General features: G+C 34.5%; 1 protein-coding gene across 1 annotated transcript in view; it reads left to right on the forward strand.

Moving 5' to 3' along the window:
• The window catches only part of LOC129745278 (facilitated trehalose transporter Tret1-like), a 43,772-nt gene that overhangs the window by 10,114 nt on the left and 14,281 nt on the right, over positions 1–19,377 (forward strand). The window lies entirely within an intron of this gene.

Genomic DNA, 19,377 nt, shown 5'->3' on the forward strand with positions numbered 1-19,377 from the left:
ATGAAAGCTTTCAATATAAGCTTTCAGATGGAGTACTTTAAATTTTCCGCCTCAAACCCCATAGTGAACTGTCCGGTTTCACCCGGACTTGTCCGGATATTTTCATCAAAATTTGGAAAATGCCCGGATTTCGTTTACAAATGCCCGAATTTTGCCCAGATTTATCTACTTTTTACAAAATCAAAAGACGCAAAAAGATTTATGATAGTTTGTTAGTTTTGCGTTAAAAAACGATTTTTTCTTGTCAAATTATATGAAAACAATCATGATCGGTGTTTTTAAGCCTAAAATACGTGTTGAAAGCTGCTTATGTGTTTTGATAAAAAAAAAAAGTTTAGAATATTTGCCTTATTGTCTTTTATTCAATATTTTATGAGTATTGACCAAATACAAATTAAGTAAAACATTTTGGAATCAAATGTCCGGATTCTGCCAGGTTTTTGGATTGAATAGCTCTGATTTGTCCGGCCCGGATTCGTGCACGAAAAATTCTAGCAACCTTAGTAAGAGCTTTCCGAAAATATATTACAGCAAGGGCTTTGACATTCTAAATAATTAACTATTTAATTTAATAAATAATTTCGATAGTTACATTTTTATATTTTAATTAATTATTAAATGACAAGTAACCCCGAACATTTAATTTCATTCACGTTCTTAAAGAAATTCATTTGAAATTTCTAAGATACAAATTAATTTATCATTTGAAAATTTAAAAAATAGACCTGATTTTTTCTAAACATTCATAAAAAGCGTACACACGCTTTAAAATACAAAGCCTGAAGAGAACAGAGGCAAAATTAAGATTGAAGACAAAAATGGCAAAACAAAACCAACTCCAAATGTGGATTTAAAAAAACAAAAACTATTAATTCGACTCTTCAAAAAATGATTGAAAAATGATATCTGAAGCTCAGTTTTATGTCATTTCATGTCAAATGTGCACAGCGAAACAAAAAATCTTATCCAAGATTTGACAAACTTGGCCCACAGACTTGCTATGGTCTATAATTAAAATCGTGAAATTTTGAGAATGACCTGCCTACCCCTTGTTCCTAAACCCTTCCTCATTTATTCACGATTTTCGAAAAATTATCATTTTATATGTGCCAAACTCCGATCTTAAAAGTCTTAGAAATATTCGTTGTGTAGATTTTATCATAATCATTTGATTGATTTTATGAATGTTTTGAAAAATTACGTTTAAAACTTCAAATTATAGATCTAAAATCAATACGTTAGTTTTCTCAAAGAAAGCCAATTTCTATTTTCAATTTGATAATTTCATCGTGTTTTTCAGACAACTTGACGTAAAAACCAATCAAAATCCCAATACGTTACTCCACGAGATATTAAATTATTGGATATTAGTCCATCAGGAAAGGTTAGATTGACAAAGAAGAGAAAATTTAAAAAAAACTTTTTATTTGGAAAAGGTTGAAAAAATTACTGACTACATGTAAAGGATTTGAATTCGCAATCTCCGGCTTTCTAGGCCAACGCATTATCTAACAGGAATCTGTAGCATAGTCAGTAATGCGTAAGCCTAGAATCGGCCGGAGATTGCGAATTCAAATCCTGAACATATAGGGGAGATGAGGGCATAACGAGCACCCGAGGCATAATGAGAACTACGCTTTTCTACGAAAGTGCGTATTTTTTTAAATAAATTTTCATGAGGATTTGTTTCGTACTTCCTATAGTATTAATTTTTCACAAAAAAGGAATCTCCTTATCATCTTTACAGAGATATTTAAAAAAAACTAGCTTGGTTCTCAAGTTACGAAAATATTATAATTTTTGAGCACCACGAAATAAGCTCTTATGATCTTAAAATAACCTTGATCTATAATGTACGCACTGCAACATGATGTACACATTGTTTCTCAATTTTTACCATCAACAAATTTTTGATTTTTCACTTTTATCAATTTTAAAACCCGTTTTTACTTAAATTTGTTGACTAGAGGCATATAGAGCACCATATTATCGAGGCATAATGAGCATTTTCTGCCGTAGAATCTAGCAGCGAATTAAAATTGATTTATAGCGCCACACCTTGGCTAGTTTTCATCCGACAATTTAGCCTATTGGTAAGGTGTCGGAGAGGTAATCAAAAGACTAGAGTTAGATTTCTGTTCGAGGTGATTTTTTTCCATTCACAATTCATGATCGATTTTTTTTTATTGTTACATTATACGGCTAGTAGCATCATCCTCCGAACAAAGCACTTAATGTATGAGCGTGCGTGAATTGTTTGTATTCTACAAACAGACCTAGATTATTTTGTTATTGCTTTGTTTGATGAATCTACGACTTACCTGACTTCATCGAATTGAATTCGCTGCTAGATTCCCCGGCAAAAACGCACATCTTGCTTTGATTAATGGTGCTCATACTGCCTCAGGGGGGGTTCTCATTATGCCTCCACAGTGGCTGGTTTTCAGCTTTTTGCAAAAAATTTTAAAATGCATTTTTTAACGTTTTCATCTAGTTTTTCACGTTCAGCTTTTCAAGTGTCTGAACACGAAACAATAATGTAACCTCCATATTATAGCTATTTTCTATGGTTAAATAACCGTTTTCCTTAAGGTGGCCATTATGCCCCCATCTCCCCTACCTAGTCAGTAATGTTTTAGACATTTTCCAAATAATTTTTTTTTATTTTCTTTTTTTCTGTCAATCTAACCTTTCTTGATCTACTAATTTTAAATAAAAAATACAGTTAAATCGTTAAATAAAAAAGAGATATCACGGATTGTTTTCAAAGGTTTTTTTTTTGTAAGTCCTACTAAATGAATCCTGTTCTGTATGTCAGGGTTGCCTTAAAAATACTACATGGACCAGAATCGATAACTTGGGATCTGGAATTGTTAATTGTCTTGCCCAGAAGACCCATACTAAATTTAAACTGTTTTGGTCAACTTTAAGGGATGTCTTACCAAAGTTCAAATTTGTATGACATTTTCGCATCTTTTAATTTCGCAAAAATCAATGAATCACCATTATGGTTCTCATTATTGTGTGTATACGTAAACAATTATACAAATGTGGTTGACTGAATCTTGACGTAATTTTGAACAAGTTGCTTTAAATCCGTAAGATGATTTGACCTTAGATATTAAGCTTGAATGAAAGGAATTTTCGGGGAAAATAAATGCTAGACTTATTGCTTTTGAATAGTCTCTTTTAAATATGCTCTAATCTTTGCTCTCCCACGGTGAATTTCATAGGCAGAGCATCAGTTGAGATTTATATCATTTTTTTTCCTTTTTTCGCTCGCCGTGATTGTGTTACATTTTAAAGCTAATTCATAAATAATCAATTTAAAAATGAAACTGCCGAATTACGGTATTTCCCAGTTTAGATACCTTCGAGGTCATTATGTGTAAAAGTTTCTTTTCAACGAACTTCTCTGTTTTCAATCTTTTGGGTTGTTTAACTACTCAAAAAAAAATTAACAGTTGTTAGATCATCTTTGTTTCTCCTTCAAATAATTACGATTAAATGATATCGTGAACGAACTCATACTTAACACAGCGAACAAATGAAAGTTCCATTGAAGCTTGAAAAATTGAGATAACCGGAAACAATCTCCTCCTCACTCGTCTGACATTCCGACCTTCTCCAGTAGTTGGGCACCGTTAATTATTGGGTACGAAAATTTAACTCTAGAAATGCACTTCATGGTTTGGGAGCAAGTCTGTACACTTTACATGTCTATCGAATCCGTCGGGTTATCAAGCCGGCTTCAAACACAATAGAAGTGAGAAATCGTTCCCATAATGAGGAACGAGAACTTTTTTTATACTCGAACTGTTAAGCTTCTGAGCTTCTTTAATCGATTACTGTAAGAAATCTTTAAGATTGTGTGGTAGTCAATTAGATTTCTCACTTGACACAATCAGCAGCAATCAACTTATCATAATTTCTCATTAAACTCAGAATATTGATCTAGATGTATGTACATAAATAAAAATAAATTAAAGAAGAAAGCACCGCTACGACCAAGTTGAACCTTATTATTACTTTTCCACAAAGTACTTACCTTTTTTCGGCTCGATCTCAGAACAGATTTAAAAACAAAACAAAAATCTTAAGTTCAATCATCCTCTTAGTTCGATTTGAAGCTGCAATTCGATTATGAGCGTTTCTGTGCAAAAAACTTCCAAATTCCACCCGATGATCTTATGTCTACAAAGCTCAGCTGGTTTGAGCCAAAAATCGATCGAGGAACAAATGACACACATTCTGTCAATAAACACAAACATGTTTTCGCCATTTCGGTAGTGAATTCGACGATCAAAAAGCTCCAAACCCAATGTCAATTAGAGCGATTGATTAGCACATCACCGTTCGATATATTCCGCTGGGATGGCGGATGGCGTCAACTCTGTTGATTTTGGGATACCTATCTACCGAGGCTTGAAGTGAGCTCGTGTGGATCAAGATTTCGAAATGTTCCACACTTCTGACAGGGGCCATCATCGGACTATTTGGCGTGGAGTCTATCCATTGAGAATTTTTGCAATCCATCGCAAATGGGAGTTTTTTTTTTCATTTCTTTTCCCTCTGTGAGTGGGGTGTTTTGTTTCTATGTACTTCGACTGTTAGATGTTAATTTGTGTTTATTTGTCTAGGTTTTTGGCAATCCGATAAATCAATCGCTGATCGATTCCTGGAGGTTACTGGCGAAAATATCAATGAAAGTTGAAGGTTTACGACGTGGTGCTAAACATTTATTCCGTCGTTGTAAATGGAAAGATTGGGCGTATGTAGGTGGTTTGTTTCTGATCTGATATTTTTTCTACTTACACGAAAAGTTTCAGTCGATAGCCTTAAAAATGATTTAAATCATAGAATTTTTTGTACATTAGAGTTAGATTCGAAGAGTTTCAAGCATCGTCACTAGTAAATAATCCTATTCAGTATAACCCAGAGTAAGTTATGAAGTCTGTTGGGTCACATTTGGCGTTTAGCTAGGTCTACATACACTAATCATTTTCTAAACTATATGTAGATATATCATTTAACTTATTAGTTGTTTTTAATTAGTGAGTAAATTTAGATATAATTTCATCACTTCCCAAAGCCTTTCTCGGGGCCTCAAACATCAATGATACGTTTACTGTCTCCTGCGGCAGGAAACCGCTAGGGTTCCAAAAAGACTTTTTGTCAATGGGCACTTGTGGAAAATAATACCTAGATCATTGATTTTGTGTGTATGACATTTGTAGTTACCTATTTACCCATAAAATTCTATTTCGAGTTTCTAGCATATATGGATTTTAGGCAGAAGTGGCTCCTGAGAGGTTCTCTGGAGCCTTTGAGCATACCAATTCATAGAAATAACCAATGCTTCAAATTTTTTTGTTTAACTTTCCATAGGTATATATACCTGACTAGAAAAAATGGGGATTGGACTGAGTGTTGGAGTTTTTGAAAATCACGTGAATCAACAGGCAGAGCTGTAGGAATGAATGTTCCATCCGGGAGGTGATTCTTTGGTCGCATTCTAACTGTAGTAAATTGAAGTAAAGTTATACCGTCAACTGGGGCAACATGCAGCTCTTTTTAACTTCAATGGCTTTCAAAATCGAACCCTTCATGTATAAAAACTTTTAAGGTTAGTGCGACATCAAATTGACGTAGTCAGAAAAAATATTGGTTTCTTCAGTTATTTTTAATTTTATAAAAACATGCGATTTTCACTATACTTAGAAAAACAAACATAGTTTTAAATGAAAAATCTAATGAATACGTATATAAATTTATAGTTTTTGATAAATTTTTGATGCCATAAATACCATTACGCACGAAAACACCAATTGCAGTGATTTTTGAAACTATTTTAACTAATTTTTACGTTTTTTCTGACATAAGTATGCTGCATAGATTTAGGTGTAAAAATACTGTAGCAAATTCTACTAACTGAAATTATGATTATAAATGATAGGATGAATCAAATTTGAATGTTGATAAGCGCGTTATGCAAAACGACCATACTCCAGCACATGGAAACGAGATTTACAAGGTGTCCCTTCGTGTGTTGATACCAGATGATTAAACCAGAAAATAGTTTGTTGATTATATACTTCAGCCATTTCGTCATACTGGGTAAAGTTTTTTACGGCATCGAAAAATGTAAACAATCTTTGCATATTTGAAATGTTGAGTGAATTGTCGGGATAAAGGATTTCAACGTAAATCTGATAAAAAAGTAGTCCCTCAAAGCCAAAGACGTTGACTTTGACACTTTTCAGACATTGCAAGTTGCCCACATGGAGATGTTTTCCAAAAGTAAAAACATCTCAAAACCTCAATATATCATTTGAAGATAGAAAAAAAATATTTGTGGAAATATGAAGTGTCTTTGAATAAAGGTAGAATCATTGAAAATCAACATTGAGTGCATAAAATATGAAAATTCTGAATGAAATTAGAGCATACAAATTACTGAAATTAATCGTTAAACGCCAATATCCACTTATTCAGCAAAAAACCATATTTATTTTTTCAGGTGCATATAATCAATAAACGTGTTCGATTTTGTATGAAAGAAGAAATTTTTGCATATGAAATCATCCAGGAAATTCAAATAAGCTTGAAATGAAGTTTGTCTTTGAAAAGATGTTGATTTTACTTATTTTTGAGCTTCATTTTTGTCAGCCTGAGAAGAAGCAAAATATTTCACGAAGAAAGTAAGAATCATTTCAATATAAAAAATCGGAATCCATTGAAAAGTATTGTAAAATTGCAGGCTTTGCTTGCTGGAGCTTTCAATAATTCAAAGACATATTTTTGCGAAGGTTTTATGAATCAACAAATTCATTGGCTATGCAAAGCAGTTAATTGCGACTTTTTTCATCCTACGATTAAACAGCTTTCAAATTATCAATCAAGAACATTAAAATTAAAAATTTTATTTGGAATATTTTGTATGACATTGAATGTTATTTCTAGGGTACAAGTTAGGATTGGTTTATGTTCACATGAAATGTATTGCAAGAACCAAAAAATATTTCAAAAAATCAAAACAAAAAGTTTCTAAACTTTCAAAACATCTCTGGTGATTTTTGAATGAAAATTTTCATTTCTCGTACAAATCAAAACACGGATTTGCTTAAAAATTTGCACCAAAAAAACATGAAAAAATAAAACTGTCGTTAGATGCACAGCAGAAAATATCATCAAAAGCCTCATTTTACCAGTAAACATTCCAATTAACATGATTCAGTATTATTTTTGGAAAAAAATTGAAAAACAGCTGAGATATTGATATTTAAAATCATTCCATGCAACAATAGGTAAGCAGACAACGAGTGGCAAATCACCCTAGTCTGATTCTGACTTCTTCCTTTATTCCCAACTTATGTTTACAGTTTTGCTATAGCTTTTAAAAAGAATTTTACATATACTCTAAAAAAATCGGAACTGAATAAGCTGTGCATTTTTTTCAGATTTACACTGTGATTTTTTCTCTCAATAATGGTAAAATACTGAACCTGAAATTAGATCGCGAAATAACGATCTTTACTGAGAAGTTTTTTTTTCAAATTTGAACCTAATTTTTCCCATCCTCAACTTGAAAATTGGCCATATGTCCAGAAGCAGAAAAATAATATTGGTTTAATCAAATATTACATCAAATATATGTACAAAAACTAAACACACATGAACAGCCATCTGTTTTCTCTACATCGGAGTAGTTTTTGTGTTGAAATCTCCTTCAGTTTTCGAGAAACGATTTCACCTTATAACTGTTGTCAAAAATGCCAAACCTCGAACCGTGCGGGCTCAATTCGCCTATTTTTGTTTAGGCAAAATTTCGGTATGATTTCATTGAACATGCTAGAAACTGATAACTCTTATACGACAAAGCTGAAGTCTTATAAAAATCTATTTTCTTTAAATAATTTTATAATATAATACTAAAGTTAGGGTTGCCTTATTTTAGTGGCAGTTAATCCATTAGAAAAACTTTATCTTATCTGTTTTGAGATCTTCAATTATCTCTTAAGATGTTAATTAGAGCTTAGATTCGAAGTTTGATAAAAAATCATATATTTATTTTAATTAACCTGTTATTTAAGGTAGAAGGATTTTACAATTATGATGGGGGCAAACAAAAACACTCCCTTATTCCACTTTCTAATCATTTTGAAACCTTCATAAAGCTTAAATTTATTTTAACTTTTAAGTTCATTTGAATAAGAAACAAAAAACCCCCAAGTTTTTTTTTGAGCTTCTTTATGTATATTAAAAAAAACATCAAAAGGTATCAAAACCTTGATGGAATTTTTAAATTTATTTGAATGGTTAATTCATAAATTTTTTTCTTGCCTTATGTGCAAAATGTATCATCCAAAAAATACATTAATTTGATATTTTGTCTTGTCAGCCATTTCGTCAAATGGCCGTCGGCGGATTAAACCCGCATGGCGCATTTAGGAACACAGTCTCAGTTTGAAAATTGAATAATTATTTCAATGCAGACTATGAACATTAAAAAGCGATTTTGAAAGGCTGTAAATTTTCAATTCAAATTGTGAATAGCTAACTAAAGCTTAATTCGCAATACAAATGATTGGAACGTTTGATCGAACTTGGAACCGAGGTATTGATTTGAAAATATTTTTCTTATGTAACCTAAACTACAAATTTTAATACATTGATGAACTATAACCTAAACTACAAATTTTAATACATTGATGAACTTTATTAAAACAATATAGATTTTTTGTGTTTTTTTCGGAATCGTCATATCAAAACGAATGTTCCAGTCACAACTGTAAAAAAAAATAAATAAATCAGTTTAATTAGGATATTTCTTTACATAAATTTGGATAGTGTCATTTAAAACTAATTCTCCAAATTAAATAGGGAGTTGAAATAATCTCAGAACTTCTTCTAATCATTATCAAATAACGATAAAAATATTTGCAAAATTTGATTATTAATATTTTAACATTTCGGAAGAGTAGACTGTCGAACTGTAGAAAAAAGAAATTGTATCACTTGTTCATTCGAGTTTTTTTTATTTTCGACATAAAATAACTGAGTTTTTGGATTTTATACAATGTAGATTGTATGCAAGTTTGTTGCATGCAAGGTTTCACCAATGCCTTCCCATCTATTGAAAATTTGGATTATTTTTTTACCCCTTCCTTTGCGATGTTTCGACTGAAAGTGACAAAACAAGAATTTCAAATTTGTTCCAGCCTTAGTGACTGAATAAAAGCAGATTTGATTTGAACGCTTTAAACCGTTTAGTTCACAGTTTATCTTGGTTTCGAAGTTTTAATAAAGGGTGATACGGTCAAAATTCGGTCAAGGGAAAACGCGTGTAAATCGGTGAAATCGTTTATTTAAAAAATCAAATTAAATTTCTTTTTCAAGTTTAATAAGTATAAAATTCAGGAAAAATATTCAGTTAGGCTTCCGCTTTTCCAAATCCGAATAGCCGGGCCTTACGCTCAACCCCTGCCATCAGATTTTGTACAACCACCTTGTCCACCTTCTTCGCCGCAGAAAGTCAGTTTGCATTGAACTGCTGCTCGTCCTTAGCATTTTTTTGGTCTTCTTTAGGTTCCGCTTGACAATAGCCCAGTATTTCTCAATTGGGCGGAGCTCTGGCATGTTGGGAGGGTTCTTGTCCTTGGGAACCTCCTGCACGTTGTTGGCGGCGTACCACTCCATGGCCTTTTTACCGTAATGGCAAGATGCCAAATTCGGCCAAAACACTAAGGAACAATCCTGTTTCTTTAGGAAAGGCACCAGACGTTTATTCAAACACTCTTTCACGTAAATTTCTTGGTTGACAGTCCCGGAAGCTATGAAAATGCTGCTTTTCAAGCCACAGGTACAGATGGCTTGCCAAACCAGATATTCCTTCGCGAACTTTGACAGTTTCATGTGCTTGAAAATATCTGCTACCTTTCCCCTTCCTTTTGCCGTATAAAACTCCTGTCTCGGAAGCTGCTGGTAGTCGGCTTTGACGTAGGTTTCGTCGTCCATTACCACGCAGTCAAACTTCGTTAGCATCGTCGTGTACAGCCTCCGGGATCGCGCTTTAGCCTTCGTATTTTGTTTATCATCGCAATTTGGAGTTACTACCTTCTTGTAAGTCGATATTCTGGCTCATTTTTTGGCTCGATGCATGGTTGTAGACGATACACCCAACTTATTTGCGGCATCTCGGAGAGAGAGGTTAGGGTTTCGCTTGAAACTACCGGCAACTCTCTTTGTCGTCTCAGCGGCTTCCGGTTTTCGATTTCCCCCCGATCCATGTAACAGCAACTTTTAGCGATTTTGCCAGCTTTGCGTGCGAGTAGCTCGGATTTTCACGATGCGTGAGCAAAATTTTGATACGCTGCTTTTCTTCCATTTTGACAACTGAAGAGTGAATTCCAAAATCAAAATAGGAGCAACATTCTACACACACACACACCTTCAAAATGAGAGGTGTTCAGGTTTTTTTAATGCAAAGTTGAAAGAAATACGTCAAGATGATATTGACCAAATTTTGACCGTATCTCCCTTTAAGAAGACATTAAATGAGGTAATTGATTGGAATTTTGTGATTAAACAAATGAACCAAAAAAAAACGTCTGGTTTGTTGGTAGCCAGGAATAAAGAGGCAGATGAGTTTATTATCACAATTCTCAGAGTTTCCTCTGCGAAGATCTCTTCGAGTTATGTCGGCCATGTTTCCAGAATGGGATCGGGCTTGAACGTCGACAGGACAGCTAAACGAACACTACACGTTGATATCTGTGAGTGCAAATGAATCTAATTTTCTTATAAATCGCAACGACCAAAATAATTAAAAGTATTCCTCAAGTATGTCTTTGACAAAGTCAGATAACAACCAACAACAACAAATACTCTCTAAGCAAATGTTAACGGTCGCCATGCAGGGAAAAAAGTCTTCATGCTCATGTCATTGTTTAGCATTGAATCCTAAGCCAAGGAATAGTTCTTCAAAAATCGATAATAAGAATCGCTGACAGGAATTATGGACAGCTACTTTATAGGTTGACTTTCATATCAATGCAATATACACATGTAGAAGTAAACTAAATTAGTCAAATTCGATAGGATATCTCAACTTCCATACGATAGAGAAGATTTCTAACCTCATTTTATGAACTCGAATCAAAGAGTGAAGTACCGTAAAATGGGGGAACTTTGATCAACATGGAATTTTTGAGGAGAGCGTTGGGCTACCTCACCAGCACGGAATCGTGGATTGAGGACGGGTCCGTCTCCCTACCCAGTTGAGCGCTTTGCGGTGGAATGGCTCTACTCAGACGCTCGATAAGTTCTAAATGTCCTTTCGATGGAGACAATTCAATCCTATCCCCTTTAGATATGTGAATGCCTCTGTTTACATCTCTTATCCCTTGGAACAGTCCATTCAAAGGCTTTTGAGCTCATCAAGTTGATGAATCTTGAACAAATTTCATTGTAAAAGTTGCTCGCTGCGCCTTGCTACCTGGGTGGTAGATATGCATACATACATGCATAATCATAATTAACTTAGTCTGAAGTTAAAATATCTGAAAACTGTTTTCTACGTTTGAAAGCATTTAAATTCAGTTTCGAATAGGCTAAATTTGGATTATAGTTAGAAATATTTTATATTACTTAAAATGTAATTGTAAGTTATAAAATATCTGGTTTATCGAAGACTCACAATCAAACACCTCTCCTGATAAAATGATAGCATTTAGAAGCAAACTGGTTATTTTATGTATAAGTTTAACTTTTTTCCTTTGAATAGGTATAATTTTGGAGTTGTTTTAGTAATATTTTTATGGTCATTCTGTGATAATTTTTGGATATTAAAAAACGGACATTTTCTATGAGAAAGCCTGTATAGAACGAACCGCTCAAAATCCTATCAAATGGTTAAGTTTGAAGAAATAAAATGTGCATGGAAACAGTTGGAGGGCCTAGGATATTGCATGAAGGTAAAATTGTATTTGTCTTTGAGGCCAAGAAATATTGATAAATGTTTATAATTATTGTTTGCAGCAGCATTGTCCATCTTTTGAGTATATTTGTTTTTGGAAGAAAACGTCGAAAAATTCAATTGAGTCCAAACACAAAATTACTGTTATTGATGTTTTAAGCCTTCTGTGCTAAATGGCATCATCATAACAATAATTTTGAAGATGTTGAGATTTGAGATACGTAGAAACCATAGTGATCAATGTTACCACGAAACATGAAATTTGGTTTTGTTACAGCTACTAATGTCGTTTGCATATTCTGCTATCAATGATCATGCTTTATACCCCTTACCTCAGTAAGTCTTTTAGAACTTTTAAGTGCTACAAAAAAGCAACCCTTTCCAAAATATTCGGAAATGAATAAAACAGAAGTGATCAATGTTCCCCCAGTTTGCGGTACTTCTGTTCCTAGTAAATTTTTACTTCATGTTTTTCATATTTTATAACCATAGAGTCGGACTTACTTACAGATAGGTGGAATACATTTTGAGACTAAAGCTATTTTTTGGCTTCCAGCAAACCTATATATTTCAGAACATATTTGTCATGAAAATCACACTTCAAAATCAAGCAAGCCTCCCGTACAACCGAAAACAACTCCTAAAAACTGAATGGTTTGATCCATTTCATCTAGACGAACATTGTTTAAAACCATGGAATCTTTTTCATCCCGCTCAGCGCGCTATTTTTAGACTCTCTAATTTCTTAATGACACGGTAATCCGGTATTTGGCACTCTTTTTTCGCCGTTTGCTGGTGCCAATTTGATCACCTGAACCAAAATGTGCTTTACTGTAGTAAGTAGACACTCGACTGTTTGTGGCTCTTTTTCGGCGCAATTCCAGTATAGCTCGAAGGGGTACAAACGGATTAAGTCGGGCGGGGGTGGAAGTAAATTCGCGCATAAACGATACAAGCTTAGAGAGCTTTTTGTTCCGTTGCTTTGAGCAGCTATCTGTTAAGATTTTTTGTCGCTTTTATTATTCTCCCTTCAGTGCATTATGAAGGTAGTTCAACAACAACCCATTGAGCGGACCAAAACAGTGACTGATTTTAGTTTGTAGATCCATAGCACAGCTTCTTAGCATTGAACTTGGGTAGGCAAATATTTCAGCAAATCATCAGCGTGTTTCGACTGTTATTAATTCTGTTGCTATCATTATCGTAGCGCGGTTTTTTTTTGCTTTAGGTATTCATCGGTACTACTTATTGTTGATGTTGTTATTACCTCTGGACGAGCTGACTGAACGCGATAAGTTGCGATATTTGAACGGCGTTGGATAATAAAAAAAACAAGACTGTTAGCCGGCATTCAATTTGCCCAGAACTACTTGTATTACCTGGTGTGTGCGCGGGTGGAAAACGTAATTTGAACGGAATTTATCGTGTTTGTTGTGGATAATTCACGCAATTGACGAGAAATTCCGGCGCTGAAAGAGTAGTTTTGTTTTGCATTTTTACGCGAATTTTAAATGAGATCGCACAATGTGTTTATGATATGGTAATGAGCCTGCTGATCAAACTAAGAACTGAAGCAAATTGAAAGTGAGCGAAATAGATTATTTTTTCCGCTGGATATATGATATCCTTTGAAATTAGGGAGGCTTTAGGGTTGTGATATATTTTCAAATCTGAAACAGACAACCGATTCAAATTTAGCTAACTATGATTAACATGAGCCTGATTCATTTAAGTCTGATATTTGTTAAATAATCAAATAAAGGGCGAACACGAAATTATTTCGACACCGAAAATGTCATGCCAATTTTCTTATAATGTTTAGAATCAAACCAAAATTTAAGGGTAGTTTTATGCATATATTTACTTCAAAAATCAAAAGAAAAGTTAATCGATGGAGCCTTGAGGGTAAAATTGAACGCATTTTCGTTTGATGCCATCCATCAAAGTCTTTATAGTGTCATCCGGTAGAAGTTTGTCAGTTTTTTTCTCCATTTTCTCAACATGTCCTTCTTGTCTTTGACTGTCTTCTTGACAGAATTGGCCTAATACCACCCCAAGCTACCTAAAGTGGCGTTATTAAGTAATATGGAACTCCGAAGTTCACATTTGACTTAAAAAATATTTTATGGGAGCTTCAGGTGACTCTTGTCACGTTTAAGTTACTCAGGAACTTCCATCGCCGTTTGAAAAGTTAAATGATCTATAATGGAACTTTTAAGCGCTTTTAATGCAACTTCTTTCGAAAAGGTCGATAACGTTCGCTTAACACCTTCTATCGCACCGTTAAGATACTTCTAGGTGTTTTAATGAACCTATATGGGAATTCTAAGCGACATGTAAAAAATTTCTGTCCATTTCTTATCATGGTATTTGTTTAATTTATATCTGTATTGATATTTACAAATGGAATTCAAGATTTTTTCTTATCAATGTTCGGAAATTCGAAGAAATGTTTGATTTTAAGAATTTTTGTTATTATTTACTGAAAGTTCTTAAAACGAAATAAGGTACAATCTATTGACCAACCCATTCAATCATCTTAAACGTCATTAAGTTTAAATACTAATTATTACAGTGGCAATGAACTATTGCTGGATGTGTGGATTGCTGGATTTTAATATAAGTAAAATCAATTAGATGGACCATGAAAGACCGGCAACCTAGCAATCTGTCATCTGATTGTCAGAGCAATCTGACAACCAGATTTTTTTTTTCGGCACGTTAAGGTTTTTGACATTCTTATAGAAGCTGAATTCTCTTCAGCCACCTAAACGATCTTCAAAGAAGCTTTAAGAACTTAAGGTTTCTGCTGTTTAGCATTCTCTTCAGACAGAAACGAGAGCTAATGAAACTTATATGAATGCTTTTTAAGGAAATTCTGGTTACTTGAGACTCCAGGACACTTTTAGAAAAATTGCATGATACCAAATCTGGCCAAAATAGCGGTGCTTCGTCGTGCAGCTGCAAGAACGGCAAAAGGCGCTTCTCGAGGCACTCAGATTTGCAGAACTCGCCGTTTGCTTTGCCCTTAGTCACGAAAGGCTCACTCCTCAGTCCGCAAGAGCAGATGTCCTGCCAAACGAGATATTTGGAGGCGAACTTCGAAATTTGAGTCTTCTTCAATTTATTGTCGACATCGAACTTGCTCTTGCCGGTGAAAAACTCCATCCACGGAGTTTACTTAACACGTTCGTCGTCATATTCGGATGACGGGTGTATTTCCTGGGAAGCCCCGTCACATGAAAAACGTGTGACGCTCTCTTACTCAAGTTAGCCGCTCAGTATAGCCACACGTTGCAAACCTGGGAATCCTCCCTCTTCTCTCTCCAAGAATTTCTTCTGGTCCGGCTAGTAAAACTACCAAAAATACCAATTTTGTTCTCCGGTCCCGGTTTTCTTCCAGCTCCTTTGTCGTGGTTCAACGTCAACTGCTCCTGGAACCGCTTCAACACTCTGGAGACGGTTGAATGGTGAATGTTCAATATTTTTCCCAACTGCCGGTGCGACAGGTCAGGAAAATTCCACGATTTCGAGTTTGACAGCATGTAAACAATACACATCAATGAGAAAGTGTAAAAAAATTGGTTAATTTTTACCCAACGGTAAAAAGGTTATACCCTGTTGAATGTGTCGCAATAATTTTGTGTTTATCAGAATCAGTAAATCAGGACAAAGCCGTGGAAATGTGGAGAAGGGGATTTAGGATTTAAACCTCCCTCATGAGATTTTGTCTAGTTCAAATTTTTAGTCATGAAAATGAATCTATCTATTGAATCTAATAATTGAATCAAAAAAGTGTTCAAAAATAAGTGTTAAACGCGTTAAAAAATTAGCTCGCCCTGCCTCAATTAGCTTTTAAAATCTTTAATTTAGCATCATTACTTTTTTACGGACGCACCTTGAAAGCCGAGAAAAAACTCCCTAATCAGACCTTGAGTGTCAATTTGACACTCCTCGCTTAAAACAGCTATATTTCTCTTGCTTCTCAACCGATATTTACAAAACATTGTAACCATCGGTTCTCCCAAACTGCTCGAACAAGAACTCCCCTCTCAAACCTCAAGCGAACCGGGAAAATCGGGAAAAACCTGGAATTTTAAATCAAAACCGGGAAAATTATTTATGGATTATTTTTTTCCCATATGCTATGAAATCCTAAAATTCCTTGATTTTATCATAACGAAACTTTTTCTTTGAAGCTTTACAATCCATAGTCGTTCATTTAAGGATTGTAAATCAAGGGCGGGAAAATGTCGGGATAAATGAGTAAAATGCCGGGAAAGGTCGGGAATTTCATTTAAAAAAATTGATTTTTGTACTCTGCGAATAAATTTGTCGAGCAAAGAATCGTCGCGGAAAAATTTCCCGAGCATAAAATATTTCTTAACCCACGCATATTGTGCACTGCAGTGAATGTAAAAAAAATTGTAAATTAAATATACTTTTCACAACGGTGAAGTTTTAATTCGTTATGTCTTGGTAGTTAACATTCATAGAGTTAATTAATCAAAGATTTTGTTCAGTTGTGCACTTTCTTTACAAATATCTGAAAAAAACCTTAAAAACCTGAATGAAGAATTAAGTGAAAGGAATCTAAAAAGAATCCAAATGCTGCGACTTTCAAGTTCTCACGTTGAAAGCAGTTTTCGATTGAATTCACATCTCGAAAACTTAGATTTACTTAAGCCTAAAACTTATCTTATAACTGGAATTATTATACACTAATTCAGAATTCATGATGTTTGAATCTGCATCAGGAGCAGAAAAACACGTTATGCTGAAACGGCACTTGAAAAATTAGTAGAAATCTAACTAACACTTTTTAACTGGGAGAGTTATTCTGAAGAGTCTGACAAAAAGATCGAATTTATTTGGTGAAACAAGTTGAATGTTAATAGAACGTTAAAAGAAAAATATGAATTCAGTTCTTTATCCTTACTCGGTCAATTAATTTTCTGAAAAGCTTTATTACAAAGATCTTATAATCAAATGTTGTTTTTAAATAATTTGAACAATGAAAAACATTTTTTACGTGACTTTACTTAATTTCAGCTTTTTTTTCAATTGAGCTTACGTCTACATCAAAATTCAAAAATATTTATAACCATTCTTCAAGTTTTCATTTGATGGATAAAATGTTAAAAAGAATCTAATTTATTTGTTTGTGTTATATGTACTACCACACTAAAAGTTGTCAAAACTATCAAAACATAATTTCGAAAATCATACATTAAATTTCTGACAAACGACATAACCTCGTAGTACTTATTTGATTGTTAATATTTTCTTCTAATTCAGTTCAACTTTAACTTTTGAGAATCGGGAATTTTCCCACGCGGGAAAAATGCCGGAAACAAAAAGAATAAATCTGATGCCACCATTTTATTTGGTTAATTAGTAAACGCACAGAAGACAGAAAGTGTAACAAACTACCAAGTTTTTGTGTTCTTGCAGTATACATTTTTCAATTCAACCAGTGCGTTTAAAATAAAAAAATCGAATAAAAGCATGCAATTTTGAGATAGAACTGAAAATTCAAATTAAGATTTTAAACAAATTTAACAGAATTTAGGTGAATAGATTTAGTCATCTAGAGCTCAGCGCATTAGCATGAATAAGATTAATCGGAGTTTGTTTTATGAACTATAGAAGAAAAATATTAGAATATCAATCTGTTGCCAAGCAAAAAATCAAAACTTGATTTCTCATTCCGAAAATAAAATAAGCGTCAAAAAATGAAATTTGAATGATGTATCCAAACTTGAAATTAAGTTGATTTATGGATCCGTGATTCAATACGAAATTCATCGCGCATGGTTATGTTTCAAATTTCAGAATTTAGAAGCAAGATTTCTACAGTAAAATTCAGATGAGTATATCGACGTCGTACACGGTAATTTTGAATTATTCAGAGACTGAGTTGTTTTGGTTCAGAAATCGCACCATATATGAAGATGAAAACCACTGAGTGAGAAACCTTCAAAATTTTGAGTTGTTTTCATCTAGCGAGTTCCAAATCCTGGGACTTAGCAAAGACGCGCACATCTTCGAGCAAAATAGATTAAAACAACTCAGAGCGTTTCATAAACGGTTGAAAACAAACGTTTTTGGTCGGACGGCGACGGGTAAAATTTTCAAATTAGTTTAATTTATTTGTATTTACAAATTTTGATCCCCTCTAGGTTGGTTCCCACTGCGTGCGGGCAACTTTTACCACTGGAATATGCGTAAGTATCGGGTAAACCAGGACCGATTATGTCATCGGGAATATTTGTACCTCATCGAACAGCAGGAAGTGCTGGTGGCTTGAAAAAGGAGAGCCATTCATGGAGCTGGGACTGAAAAAAATAAGGTTAGTTTTAGCGGAACGTCCAATAGAAAATTTAATTTTGAATTTTTTTTTTTTCAATTGCAGAATCGATGCGACCGATGATCGAGGGAGTGTAGCGCGGATCATTGGGATCGGATTGCGGAATGCATGCCGAACCGGAGCAAAAAGGAGTGTCTCAAGCGGGTCAAGAAGATGGTGGATCTGATGATCGTCAAAAAAGAGCACCGAAGTAAAAGTGAAGCAATCAAATCACTTCCCACCCACCGTGAGGAAAATTTCTCGGTTTTATTTTTTCCCACATCGGACATCAAATTGTAATTTTTGAAAAAAATAAATGAAACAAAACGTGACTACACCGTACAATATTGAATTTCTCATTGAAATTCGACATTCCATGCGAAATTACTGTAAAATTTCATAAAATGTTGAGTTATTTTCATTCAGTCGACCCATAGACATCCCCCGTGCAAGCCTGAACAAAAACAACTCAGAATTCGCGAAAACCCCTATTATTCATTTCTGAGTTTTGCCGTTCTAATCAAAATTTGAGTTTTCCCAGTTTTGGCGCATTTTGAATTGTTTTCCTTCAAATCTGAGTCACGGAGAATTAGTGTGTAGGGGGTCTTCTGTCTGCAGCACTTACGTGTTGTGAAGGATGCGGCGGGGTAGCACTTACGTTAGTCGGCTCCGGATCAGGTGACTTACTCCCCTGACTAGCACTAGCTATCTCATCAGCTCGGCCACCGGGGCGTACCTGGTCCCAACTTGGGTGCTGAACCAGGCTCGAAGGTGAGTCTATCGACGTTATAAGTATTCGTCGGCATAAAAAAAACTCATGCGTGGATAGTGATCGGTCGTAAGGCGCTTGACAGGCGGGAATTGGGGTAAACGGCACCGCTCGTCGGTTGGGCCGGAACGCTGAGCACAGCACCGCAGATTAGGTTTTCCTAACTAAGAATTTGGGGTCCTGTAGGGACATGATGGGAGAGATATTTGCCATTTTAGTGTGTTGCCTGGTATGGGGTTCAAAATGGCTACTACCTGGTAGTTCGATTGCTTTATCTGTTGA

This window comes from Uranotaenia lowii, chromosome 2 (assembly GCF_029784155.1).
Source record: "Uranotaenia lowii strain MFRU-FL chromosome 2, ASM2978415v1, whole genome shotgun sequence".
In the NCBI taxonomy this organism is placed as follows: Eukaryota; Metazoa; Arthropoda; class Insecta; order Diptera; family Culicidae; genus Uranotaenia; species Uranotaenia lowii.